Here is a 12,839-nt window from a genome sequence, read left to right as displayed (position 1 = left end):
TTTCTGTTTCTTTTGCTTCTCCTTTGAACCAAATCTAGCATTTACCTATTAAAATCTTTAGGATGTGTTAATTTTATATGTGTAGGAAAGCCATGATTTTACTTAAAAAAAAAAAAAAGAAAACCTCTAACAATATTATTGACTCCATTTATGGTGAAAATATGGAGGCTTAGGATAAAATGCCTTGCTTAGGACAACGAATGATCAGGGTAAACCCCTACTTTTTCTGAGTTCATAGCCTTTGTGCTTTCCTCTACTTGTGCACCTACTGCATGCCAGGAGTGTGGAGGAATATCCTTCTAAGTCATTCAGGCATGCATGACTTTGTTTATGCTTGTACTGTGGCATTATAGTGTATATATATATATATACACACACACATAATCTCTGATTGTCAGGTGATAGTCAGGAGGAGTGGTAAGAGAGCAATGAAATTGACCTTGGTAAGCTTTCCAGAAGAGACAGTTTCTTAATTTGCATTGCCTAAATTGAAGGAGCGTTAAGAAGACTGGAAACTTGTGAATTTAAGTCCTGAAGCCTCCAATACTGCCATTTAAGAAGCAAGCAGGAAAACAGGATTACACCACTGCTTCTCATCTGCTATCTATGTAAAAAAAGGAAAATATGTCCAGTGGAAAGGCACCTATTCTAATCAACTAATCATTCCCACATCTAAGTATTTTGCATGAAGTTTTATTGATAACATCATGCTTAAAACTGGTGGCCATTGGCTTTTCTGTACTTGTAGTTTAAACTCTAAGCCTCTTTGTAACATATTTTTTTAATCTGGCCCCAGCACTCCATTCTCTCTTCTCTTCTCTTGTCTCTCCCTCTCCCTCTCCCTCTCCCTCTCACACATACACACACACACACACACACTCATCCTTAGGTTCCTGACACCCTGAATGCTTGGAGTTTTCCAGCTCACCATGCTCTGTTGCAATTCAGCCTTTGCTGAAACTTTCCTTTGGCCCCCAACCCCACCAGTGCCTTTGCAAACACCTGTTCATCACTCAGCACTCAATATAAGAGCCACCTGCTTTTTGAAAACCTACTCACGGCAATGTGTGGCAGTCACCCTCCCAGCATGTATTTACAAATCTTCCGTTTACTTGCTCCTAGTGACAGTGCCTGGCCTGCACTGGTCTCCCTTCACTCCGCCGTTTCCCTTAGTTACGTTCAGTAATTGGGTGCTTTGTGCATCAGGGCATCAATGCATTCACCACGTGATAGGCAAGGTGATGGTATCAGAGAGAGATCAACACTTTCAAACCCCTGCCTCTGTGACACGGAGACTGCTTGCTGGAAGTATTAATAGAACACAAGAGGAAACTGAGGCCTGGAGAAAGCTGGCAGTATCAGTAGAACACAGTGCACCCCCACCCCTGACTTCAGTACCAATTCCAGCACAGCACACTGCTTTCCAAGGTTAAAGTAGGGAGAGAAAGATCTCCCTCGGAGAGAAGGGTGTTTATGGCTTTGTTTTGTTTTTGTGGCACTTTCATAATTTTGGTAGGGCTATTTTTAAGCCAGAGCATGGGTTGGTTCAGTTTTCATTACCCAACTTGGCATTTTCCTCTTGTACACAGAGCTGCTCTGGGGCCTTATCATCGCCCAGTAACCACATCCCCTGCTGGGCTGGATGCTAAATCAACACTGTCAGTTAAAAACAAACACTAACAGGTGTGCAGCACATTGCACTGAGGGAGGGCGTTTATTCTAAAGCAAGAGTTAGTAAACTGTGGGGGAGAATAAAGCCTGGCCAGACCCAGCCAACACCTCCCCCCACCATGCCCACATGCCTGGGGGGCAGGCAGGAAGTGACTGCCAAGGGCTCCTGGGCTGCCTTGGCCCCTCTGCACCAGGTCTGCCTGAGAGGGGGCTGCAGAAACGGGTTTCACAATTCCACTCAAAGCTCCTCCAGCGTCCCTTTCTCAGTGCTCCCAGGCCTATCTGAAGAGGTGCAGGGGGAGTGGTGCTGATGTGCACCAACACCCCGGGTGTCCTCAGCGGCCACACCTGGTGGGGGCTGGAGAACAGCCAAGGTCATGTTCAGAAAAGGAGCTCTTTCATATCTTGTTTCAGGGGAAAAAGTTGATCTTTTCCAACTCTGTCTACAGCCTTCCATCCTGCAGAGCAGATCCAACTGCCTCGGGAGAAAAGCTGCTGTTCCTTTATGCCTGAAGCTGCCCTAGTGTCCCCCCTTGAACTAGGGGACAGTGATGTAGGCAAGGCAGGTAGCCAGCAGGGAGAGAGTGGAGGTCACTGGCGCCTCCCTATGATCTCACCTACTCCACCCAACCCCCACTCGTGCTGTGGAAAAGCTGTTGTTTCTGTAGAACCACCACCCAGAATCCGGACTGGCTGAAAATATCCACCCCTGCCTGCTGTCCGCATTCCAGCAATGACCACAGCTGACTGTTCTAACATTATGATAAAATTACCATGGCCAACACTCTTACTCCCATGTTGCAGCTGATGCCATGAGGCTTCTGAGACTCCCCAAAACAGGCAAGAAAATGGGCAGAACTCAAGCCGTACCGCAAATACCACCCCTTATGAATATTCTATTCTTCTGCTCTCTTGATTTCATATGAAATGGATAACCATGAATCTCACTGAGCACAGTTCACTCTCAAGTGTGCCCATACTCCCTCTCCTGTGTTCACGTTTGCCTTGCTAAAAAAAAAATCTTGTCTGTCTGCTAACATTTATCTACATCTGATCAGCAACTTTTTTGCTTCAGGGACAAAAACCTGGATCCAGTCATCCGATGACAACTATAGGATGAAAAGTAATGATAATTTTTAATAAGAACCAAGGACATGCATCTGGTACAGCAGTTAAGACACTGCTTGGAAACACCCACACCCCTTATCATAGTGCGTGGTTCAAGTTCTGGCTTTGCCACTGATTTCAGCTTCCTGCGAATGTGTACTCTGGGAGGCAGCAGGTAGTTGGGTCCCTGCTACCCACATGGGAGACCCAGATTGAGTTCTTGGCTCCTGATTTCAGCCTGGCGCCTCCTGGGCTGTTGTGGGTATTTGAGGAGTGAACCAGTGATGGAACATGTCTCTTTGCCTTTCAAAATACATTTTTAGGAAGTTAAATAAATTAACAAAATGAAGTAAGAACCAGCCTGTAAATGCAGCACTCACTTTTTGCTAGGCTGTTCTAAGTACTGCATAGTTATCATGTTACTTAATCTCCACATCAGCCCAGGAGATAGACACTGTTGGTAGCATCCTCTTCATTTTGCATGCAAGAGTACTTCAAGAAGTACATAAAAAAATGGGTTTGAAGATAAGTTTATTTTGGTGTGAAAATTTTGAAACCTAATCATAATTTTGTTTGTTTGTTTGTTTGTTTTTTATAAAACTCATTTTCCCTGGACTTTCTGAAGACTTCTTTGTAAATGAAACAGAAGGGCAAAGGGATCCACTAAATTCCAAAGTTATGCAGCTAACGGGCTTGTGGGGGAGCCAGGATCCAGCTCCAGGCAGCTGGTTTCAGCGTGTGTATCCTTAGACCTTTGGGACACTGTGGCGGACCTGACATTTTCCACCTTGGCTATGAATTAGAATCACCTAAAGGACCTTTGAAAAATGCCGCTGCCAGAGGTTACCTCTAAAGATATGCATTTATGTGGTTTGGGTAGCCCAGGAATTAAGCCAGTTCTATTTATATGTAACGTATATATGTAATGTTTTTTGAAACCAGATTAGCTTTAACCACTTAAAGAGTACAGCTGATGGGGTAGGTTTTTGGCATAACTGTTAAGAGGCCACTTGGGATGTCTGCATCCAATATCAAAGCACCTGGGTTTAAACCCTGGCTCTGCTCCTGATTTTAGCTTCCTACTAATGTGCACCCAGGGAGGCAGATGAGGGTTCAGATGGTTGGGTCTCTGCCACCCAGAGTTGGGAGACTCAGACTGAATTTTGGGCTCCTGGCTTTGGCTTGGCCCAGCCCTCATTGTTGTGGGTATCTGAGGAATGAACAGTAGATGGGGGATCCCTGTCAGTCTGTCTGTCTCCATTTCTCTCCCTGTCTCTCAAAAAAAAAAAAAAAAAAAAAAAAAAAAAAAAAAAAAAAAAGGAAGGAAGGAAGGAAATAATAGAGCAGTTGGCACAGGCAGTGTTCTCCCAAGTGTCACCCAAGGCTAGCCTTGAGGAGCAGGGTGCAGATGGCATTGGAAGCTCAGCAAAAGGAGTTCTGGCATGACCCTAATTCCATGAATCTGTTTTGGGGGAGAACACCAGAAAGAAGGCCAAGGCAGCCAAAAGAGGTGCAAGAGAGCCAACAGAGGCCTGCTTCACGCTCTGCCAGGGGTGGCCACGGAGACGGCCAAGGAGGAGACCACAGGGGCGACCACCTTCAGTGCCGCACAGAGGATTCCTGGAACTCACCAGTATTAAAAAGAAGCAGAGTTCCCAGAAGTATGTTTTAAGAGAGAAACTTGCCCAATAAATCGCATGTGTTGGAGACACCCGAGGGTATTTAGGGATCTGAAGTGCACGGTACAGGAGTCTCCTGAAAGCAGGGGACGGGGTGTGAAGATGTGAGAGCTGAGAGTGAAGCTGCCCCAGCCCTTCAGTTGCTGGTCTGCAATCAGCTTGTGTTGATTGCAAGTTACATCCTCCCCCTGCACAGGCTGCTTACACTTCAGATGTGTTTAAAACGATAACACTCATGTCTGTGAGAACAGATTAAAAATCTCTTAAAATTGGGTGGGCATTTGGCCCAGGGGTTAAGAAGCTGCTTAAGACGCCTGTGTCTGAAATGGGAGTACTGGGGTTCAATACCCAGTTCAGTACCTGACTCCAGCTTCCTGCTAGTGCAGACTGGCAAACGGTGGTGGTGGCTCAGGTACCTGGGTTCCTGCCACCCGTATGAAACACCCAAACCGAGTTCCTGGCTCTGGGTTTTGGAAAAGCCAAGCCCTGGTTATTATGGGCGTTTAAGGGGAATGGACCAGCACATGGAAGCTCTCTCTTTCTGTCTTTCTGCTTCTCAATTAAGTGATCAAAGGTAAATTTTTTTACATTTAAAAAATACTCATAATTATATTACCCAAATGTAACAACTATTATGTAGATATTCTTTTATGTTGCTGTTTTTCCTGTATGTAAATTACTGTTAATCATAAATATATGCAAATATGATGACCTGACTTTTTCACTGAAACTAATATAAGACAGTCTATTCATTGAATCAATATTTTTCTTTCCTTTTAATAATTATATTGGCAGTAGCAATTAATTCTGGGTTTCTGAAAATTGAATAATTTATGAACTTATTGTTTAAGAAAAAAACTTTGCAGGAACATCTAATATTGATACAAATTAATTTTATTTTTACTTAAATATATATTATTTAAAACAGGTACTCTATAATTATACATATGTGTGTGTGTTTACTCCATATTTAAAAAGCCTAAAAACAAATTCTTTATTATTTGAAAACAACCATGAAATCAAAACATCTCTACATGTTAAAACTAAATAATAACATTTTAAAATAATTACATTAATTAATTGTGACAAGCATTGTTTAGCGAGTTTAACAGTTGCTCATTTCTATGATGCAAGGTACATTGCTTTCTTGGTGCCAACGGGACCAGTGATGTGGGGTCATTCAGTTTCCCACCGCTTCTCCCTGTTCTGAACTTGCAAAGCCTTCACATGCACAACTTGCAGGCATCCTGAGCCCTTAGTCTGACAAGGGCACTTCCTTTCAATCACCTGTTTTCCTTCTGGTCTCTCTAGCTCATGATGATTCCTGTAGTACCACCTGGTGCTAATATAATCAAAAACACAGATTCCAAATTGAGCCATAGAATTGAATGCAAGTGGGTCTTTTTAGTGAATCCAGAATGTACTCATATTAATTTTAAAATTATGATTGAGTGGTCAACAACAATGTAAAAACGTTTCCTGGAGAACTTCCAAATCAAGGAAATATTACCAGACCCTTGCCATTTTGAGAAACAGGTTTATTGACTATCTCTCTTGTGCGAGGTGGTGTATCTAGATCTACTCACTCCCTGTAACAACATAGAATTCCTGTTTCACACGGCAGGTAACTGAGCCTTCGTAGAAGTTAGGAAAGTTGCTGAGCCACACAGAACTGCCATTCTAATCCTGGTCTGCAACTCCCAGGCCAGTGTCCCAGGATTGTGTTCCCACAGAGCCTTCCACAATGTTTTTATGGAGTGTAGCTGTAGACTGACCAGGTTCATAGCTAAAGATTTCTTCTAGAGAAATCCTGTCATCTGCTATTTGTCAAGTATTTATTTGCTTCTGAGTATAATCTGACAAGGATGGACACTTTAAGATATTTCAGTAACTCTGGCAATAACTAAGGTGGTTGGCAGTAGCTTGCCAGCTATTAAATGGTTCTGAATATATGGAGACTTGTTAATTTCCTTCTTGAAAGGGCTGTGCCAGAGACTGAGCCACGTGACGTAATCCCTGCACACACGTTGGCATATACAGGGGCTCTGTTCAAACTGATTCTTGAAGCCAATCATACGAGTTTGGCATTTCATCTTTTGGCCCGATACCATAAACTGGCACAAATAACACGACCCCTGCCATGCACCAAAGTTCAGAATAATAAATCAGCCAGCCTGTAATTATATTGGGAGAGCCAACTTGATACTCAGAGTGAGCAGATTGATATATCTGTTTGGACTGCATACCCTTGGGCTCCCTGGGAACCTGGGCTGACTTCCTAGTGCCCAGAAAGGCACTGCTCCACATCCCTGTGCATGTAGGTGAGTTCCCACTGTGTAGGTCTGCTGGGATGAAACTGGTTTCCAAAGCTGTTTGGTTATTTGGCTCCTCTACAAGGTCCATGGCTGTCAAAAGAAAAGCAAAGCCAAAGGCGGGCAGTGGTAGAAAAGCACAAGTGCAGCCAGCAAGGCGTGCAGGATGAGCAGGGCAGGCAGAGGTACAAAGCCCTCCTTAACTTCATGATCCCAAGTGGCTCTTCGTTTCGCCTCCGAGGGCAGCCCCAGGCCAGAAGTTGGGCCAGGTACTTCCTTTTTTTTGTGTGTCATTTCTTCAGCAGTTGGCAGAAAGCCCTTGAAACAGCAGATTTAGGTGGGCAAGAGAGACAGGTAGGAAGGGCGTTTCACATAGGGGAAAAATTACCTGCCCCTTGTCCTACCTTTGTTGTAAACTACATAAAAAAGATCTTAATTAATATTCGTTAGGGGAGGAGTGAAGGAGGACATTGTACCTAAATCCTGCTGTGAAAATTGTCAGGTCAATTCCATGAGACTCTCATGGAGCCTTACCTTGTAACATCCAGCCTGATGCATACTTTCTCAACACAGTGTAAGGCTTTGCCCACGAAGTGGGAAGCGTTCCCCCGCAGAACTATTCCTTGTCCAACCCTTGAACGCCTTCGTCTGGCTCTGCATGTCTGACTCATAGGCCTTCCCCACATGAAATTAGACGTTTTATTTTCTGAGATCAAGTCGGCTATTTTGCCTCTCTGGTTGTATCTCTTTGCCTTTGTGGTTTTCCCTGCTTGGAATCCTCCAACCCCAGTTCCTCACGTGCTGCCTGCTTTCTTCTCTGGCCCTAGTCCAAACTGTCCCTTTTCACAGACAGGCCCTTCCCCAACCCTCTCCATGTCTGTCCATTCTCCCCACACGTCTTTGTTCAATTCGTCACATCTAGAGTGATCTCATTTATTTCCTGGATTATTCTCGGGCCCCCTCCAACTATGTACAGGTGTGGTCTCTGTGCATCCCTAGCGCTCAGCACAGCACTGATGGGCGTGCAGTGGACCGAGCCCTCACAGAGCACGAGCCATGTGCTAGACACCATCCTAATCTCCTTTAATCTTCCCAACAAGTCTAGGGGGGGTCCTAGGCTTACCTCTGTTTTATACATGGAGAACCATTGACTGATTGGCTCAGTTAGGATCTGAACTAGGACAATCTGACTCGAAGGTCTGAGTTCTAAACAGTGGCCTTAGGCTCCATTGGTAGCATTAGTGTTGAACAAGTGAATGAGCATCTCTCACCATTATTACCTAAAGGCTCACAGAATCATTATAACTCCTAGGTCCAATGGACAAAAATATCATGCCTCTAAAAATGTAATTCTTAAAAAGATGAAGGATATCATGCCAGGTTAGGACATTCCGATATCACCTTCTTCAGCAGTAATGTGTTTGTAGTCCCATTCTTGGTTTCAGATTCTTCAGGGATGGGAGGTTCAGTCTTGAGATGATACTGATACCATTAAAGGGTATTTCAAAAAGTCTGAGAAAATATTGGATTAAAATATGTTTATTTTATTGTATAAAGATAAAGGTTTACTAATTTGACAGTAAGAATATAATGTGTGATGTTGCTGTGGTTGTATAGGCAGAGACCCTATGTGTACTATGCATGTTATAACATGTCTTTTCCTGGAAACTTTTGAAGTACCCCTATCCTTTTCTCTTTCACTTGCCCTTAGCACCCAGTGACTGGGTAAATGGACAGAGGACATGGGGAAACCCTGTAATGCTTCAGAATCTTAATGGGCCTTATAACACGTTAAATGTTTTGAAATGTCTTGTTATTCCTAGAGCTCTCCTTCATGTACTTTGGCTGAGTTATTTGTTTAAACTCTTATGTTTTTAAGGATTCATTCATTTATTTATTTGAAAGGCAGAGTTACAGGGAGAGAAAGAGAGAAAACTTCCATCTGGTGGTTCACTCCCTGAATGGCTACAATGGCCAGTGCTGGACTAGGCTGAAGCCAGGAGCCAGGAACTTCATTTGGGTCTCCCACATGGGTGCAAAGGTCCAAGAACTTGGGCCGTCTTCCCTTGTTTTCCTAGGCACATTTGTGGAACACTCAGGACGTGAACATGTGCCCATATAGGATTCCAACATTGCAGGCGGCAGCTTAACCTGCTGCACCAAAACGCCGGCCCCTAAACTCATATATTTTAATCTAGTTTAATAAGGGTATATATTTATTTAAAGAAATTCAATATATTTAGTTTGCATACACACTTGGGAAATTTTTTGGAATCTTGGAGATATAGAAGTCTCTTTAGTGTTGCCAAAGGATTTCACATTTATCTTCTCTCAAACACCACTGAAACAGGCAGAGTTGGAAAACTTATTTTCTCTGTCCTCCTCAGCCCCAGGTCCCAGCCTGGACTCTTCCTGCCTCTGTGGCTGTTCCCAGGCATCCCCTTGCCCGGTTTCTCTTCATCGTCCAGCCTTGAAACGCTGACATGACCTAGGATTCAGTCTTGGCTCATCTTCTCTTTTCTACACCCCACTCTCTCAGGTAGTTCCTTTCATGCTGTTGGTTTTAAATACCATCTCTAGGCTAATGGCACTCTAATGTGTACTTTGGGCTTTGTTCTATCTCTTTATCTCAGGACTTTTTAGTTTTTTTGGCATCTCTCTTAGGTCCACTACTGAGATTTCAAACAGAAATGCCCCAAATTGAGCTTCCAAAGTTCCTCTTCCCGGTCTCCTTCGAGTCAGCAGGAGACTACTTACCACTCCATGCTTGTAGTCTCCAGGCCAAAGCCTGGCACCATCTCTGACCCCATTTCTGCTAGTACATTCTACATTTGATCTGTCACAAATCCTGTGGTTTCCAGCTTAAAGATACAGTCTATCCAGGAGCTGGCCTTTGCTTTACACTCTGCCCTGTTACCACCCCGGGCCAAATCACTTTTGACTTCTACTTGATTGATTGCAGTGGCATCCTGGCTCCTGTCCCTGCTCTGTCCTTGCTGCCTTTCATTCTGTTCTCATCACAGTGGCCAGATCATAAGACTATGAGCCTCCTCCACTCAAAAGGCTCCAAGGGCTTCCCCTGTCACTTTCAGTCAAAACCGTGCTTCGTCAAAGTTCCATACAATCGTCCGTGGCCTCGGCCCCTTTCTTCTTCCCCTGTGGTTTCCCCTAACCTGCCTTGCTGTCCCTTTTGCAGTGTCCCACTTCAAGGCCTCTGCTTTTACTACTCTCAATGCCTGGAATGCCCTTCCTCCAGATATTTTTGTTGTCTTTATTCGGATGTCCCTGGCCAATGAGACCTTTCCTGGGGACCCTTTTTAAAATTGCAACATAGTCCCAGCTCTTCCTGCTCTCCTTGCATGCTGTATTTTCTTCCTTGGTACTTAAATCACTACCTGCGTTCTATATGTATTAGCACAAACCTTATTTTCCTGCCTGATCTAAAGATATTCATAATAACGATACCAATCTCATACAGTTGTTCTAAAGATGAAATGATGTACAAGTGCTTTGCACTGTGCCTAAAGCAGAGCAAGCTTTCAAGAAGTGTTAATGTACTATGCTTTGCATGCTCCATAGCACAGAACTCAGCTATTGATATCTAATACATTGCTCTTAAACACATATATGACTTAATTGGCAGAGTCGACATTTCTATCCTTGTCTATTCTGGAGAATGCAAAAGAGTTAGGAGCAGTGTGTTATGCAATGTAAGGCCTACACATAGTCTGGCCTTGGCTCTAGGCCGGTACTTCTATTCAATCTTGTTTTAGGACAGGATTTGAATCAAATGAAGTTTAGTAAAGATTTTGAAAAATAGGATAGTTCCCCCTTATCAAATCCTCCAAAAGCTTAACCTTTAAAGTATACTCAGTGATAATGCCTTCTGTAGCATTTATGCAATTAGATGTATTTCATTAATCGTGTTTTCTGAGCAAAGCAATTTGGAAGAACATGCTCCCTTCTGTCTCACTCTGTCATGTTCTCATCAGTCCTTTCACAAATTAATCTGAATAAAAGCAACTTCCCTTCAGTGGTGAGCTAAAACAAGACACTCTTCACATGATTATTACTTCATTGTGCTTTTACACACATTCCTCTGTGCTTTTTAATTATATATAATTACCAGGGAACTGGGAGTAGGATCTGTTTAATCTAAAATGAAAATGCTAAGTAGATAATGCCTCCAGTTTCTGTTTTTTATTTTTTCAAGGTATGACTCTAAGCAGGGAGACTAGGTTCAAGTGTGTAGACCCATTTGCTGTATGAAGTGCAACTTACATGACTGAACATTATTTATTTCATGTGCACACCATTGCTTCTTAAAAATTGCCATGCAACTTAGCAACCCAAGTAATGGCATCTTGGTTACAACTCTTTCAAATGTCAATTTTGTTTCCTTATAAAATAGTTGCAATTAACTGCAAACAACAGTTCAACTTGATGGTAGCATATGGTGACTTTAATGTGAAGATATGTTTTTATTGCAGTTTTCAATGTGTATGTTTTTGATGATGAGCGATTTTATTAAAGACTTTCACCATGATCATATTACAAGGCAAGATAGTATTCAAGAGGCAACACAGCTCACTGGGCTCATTTCAAGTACTGGAAACAGACTCTCTACTTATGTATGTAGTTTTACCTTTTGCTTAGCTGTGCCATCTCAGGCAATTTTTTTCCCATTTTGAGCTCTTTCACTGTCATGAGAGTCCCCTGTCCCCAGAGGCTGCCTTTTGTCATGAAGGGCACAGGTGGTAGTGGCAGCAGCAGCAACTGGCTTAGTTGGTGGATGGCTTGGCCCACTGGATGTTGAGGATGAGGTGGTTGTAGCCAAAGCCTGACACTCTGACAATGGTGCAGGTGGCGTCCTCATGGCAGTGGAAGCTAAAGGAAGCAAAGCCCTTAGACTGGCCAGTGGTCTTGTCCTTGGCCAGGTAGATGGAGCCAAAAGGCCGGAAGAGCTCCTGCAGGTCAGTCTCATGCGTGTCCTCGGGCAAGTTGGTGGTGTGGATGGTTGTGTTGTCGCCGGCTCTGTGGTTAGGTTGCGTGGCCTCCCCACGGTGGCTAGTGCCACTCTGCAGGCATGGTGGCAGGTACTTCCCAGTCTTATTCTGGGTGGTCTGCACAGACTCCAGCTCTCCGGGTACCTTCTCTTTCTCACCAGTGGACAGGTTCAGCTGCTTGGCCAGCTCCTTCTGATGGGCCTCAGTGTGTCCCTGGAGGGGTGGCGGGTGATCCAGTGGGCCCACTTGCAGATGCAGCAGGACACAGTCTTCTGGCACTTGAGCTTGTTCATCGGGTCCTCCTCCTCCTGGCAGTTCAGGTGGTCTTTGCTGGTGATGAATGTCATGGAGATGTCATCACTGACCATGGTGGTGGCCCCAGTGGACCCTGGTGTGTCAAACTCTGAGTTCTCAAACTTTTTTCAGTTCTTTCTCCTTGCAATAGCCTTGGAGGCTTTCTGGGTCTTGATCCTGAAGGTGTGGACCATCCTGAACTTCTTGCCATCCTCATTGAGCTTGCTCTTGGTCACAGTCTTGATGTTTCCCTTGATGATCTCCTTGGGAGGTGGCAGTGAAGTCCCCAGTCCTAGCTCAGGCTCTGGGCCGGTGTCTGCGGTGGCCAGAGGGACACCTTTGAGGAGCTTGCTAATGACACATTTGTCGCCCTTGCTCTCCACTTCCACCTGGTAGGCCCTGCTGGGCTTCGAATCCAATGCTCTGGTTGGCATTGTAAAGACTTCTCCACACAGCTGGAGCCTGGGCCAGAGAGGCCATCTCACACAATGTAGATAACTTCTCTGTACACCCAGTGTCTTCATGTGTACATCCATGACCCAAAGTTATCTCAAAGAGTTATTGTTAGAATAAGATGAATATATATAAAGGGCTTAGAATGCAGCATTCAAAGAAAGTTAATTATTGTTAGTGATGCAAAAGGGGAGATTGTGCTATAGTTAACACCTAACAGCAAAATTCTAGTGGCTTGAGATGACGAGCATTTATTTCTTGCTCATGCTACAAGTACCTCATGGAGTAGCTGTCATCTCACAAGTTGCCAGTTGCTA

At 44.1% G+C, this 12,839-nt stretch overlaps 1 pseudogene; it reads right to left on the bottom strand.

Annotated features, from left to right (window-relative positions):
- Positions 1-11,550: 11,550 nt before the first annotated feature.
- LOC133767645 (eukaryotic translation initiation factor 3 subunit G-like) lies at positions 11,551-12,503 on the bottom strand (annotated as a pseudogene).
- Positions 12,504-12,839: the final 336 nt, after the last annotated feature.

The sequence above is a fragment of the Lepus europaeus genome, chromosome 10 (assembly GCF_033115175.1).
Source record: "Lepus europaeus isolate LE1 chromosome 10, mLepTim1.pri, whole genome shotgun sequence".
In the NCBI taxonomy this organism is placed as follows: Eukaryota; Metazoa; Chordata; class Mammalia; order Lagomorpha; family Leporidae; genus Lepus; species Lepus europaeus.
The sequence above is the reverse complement of the archived record's forward strand: the minus strand, read 5'-3'. Positions and strand labels throughout refer to the sequence as shown.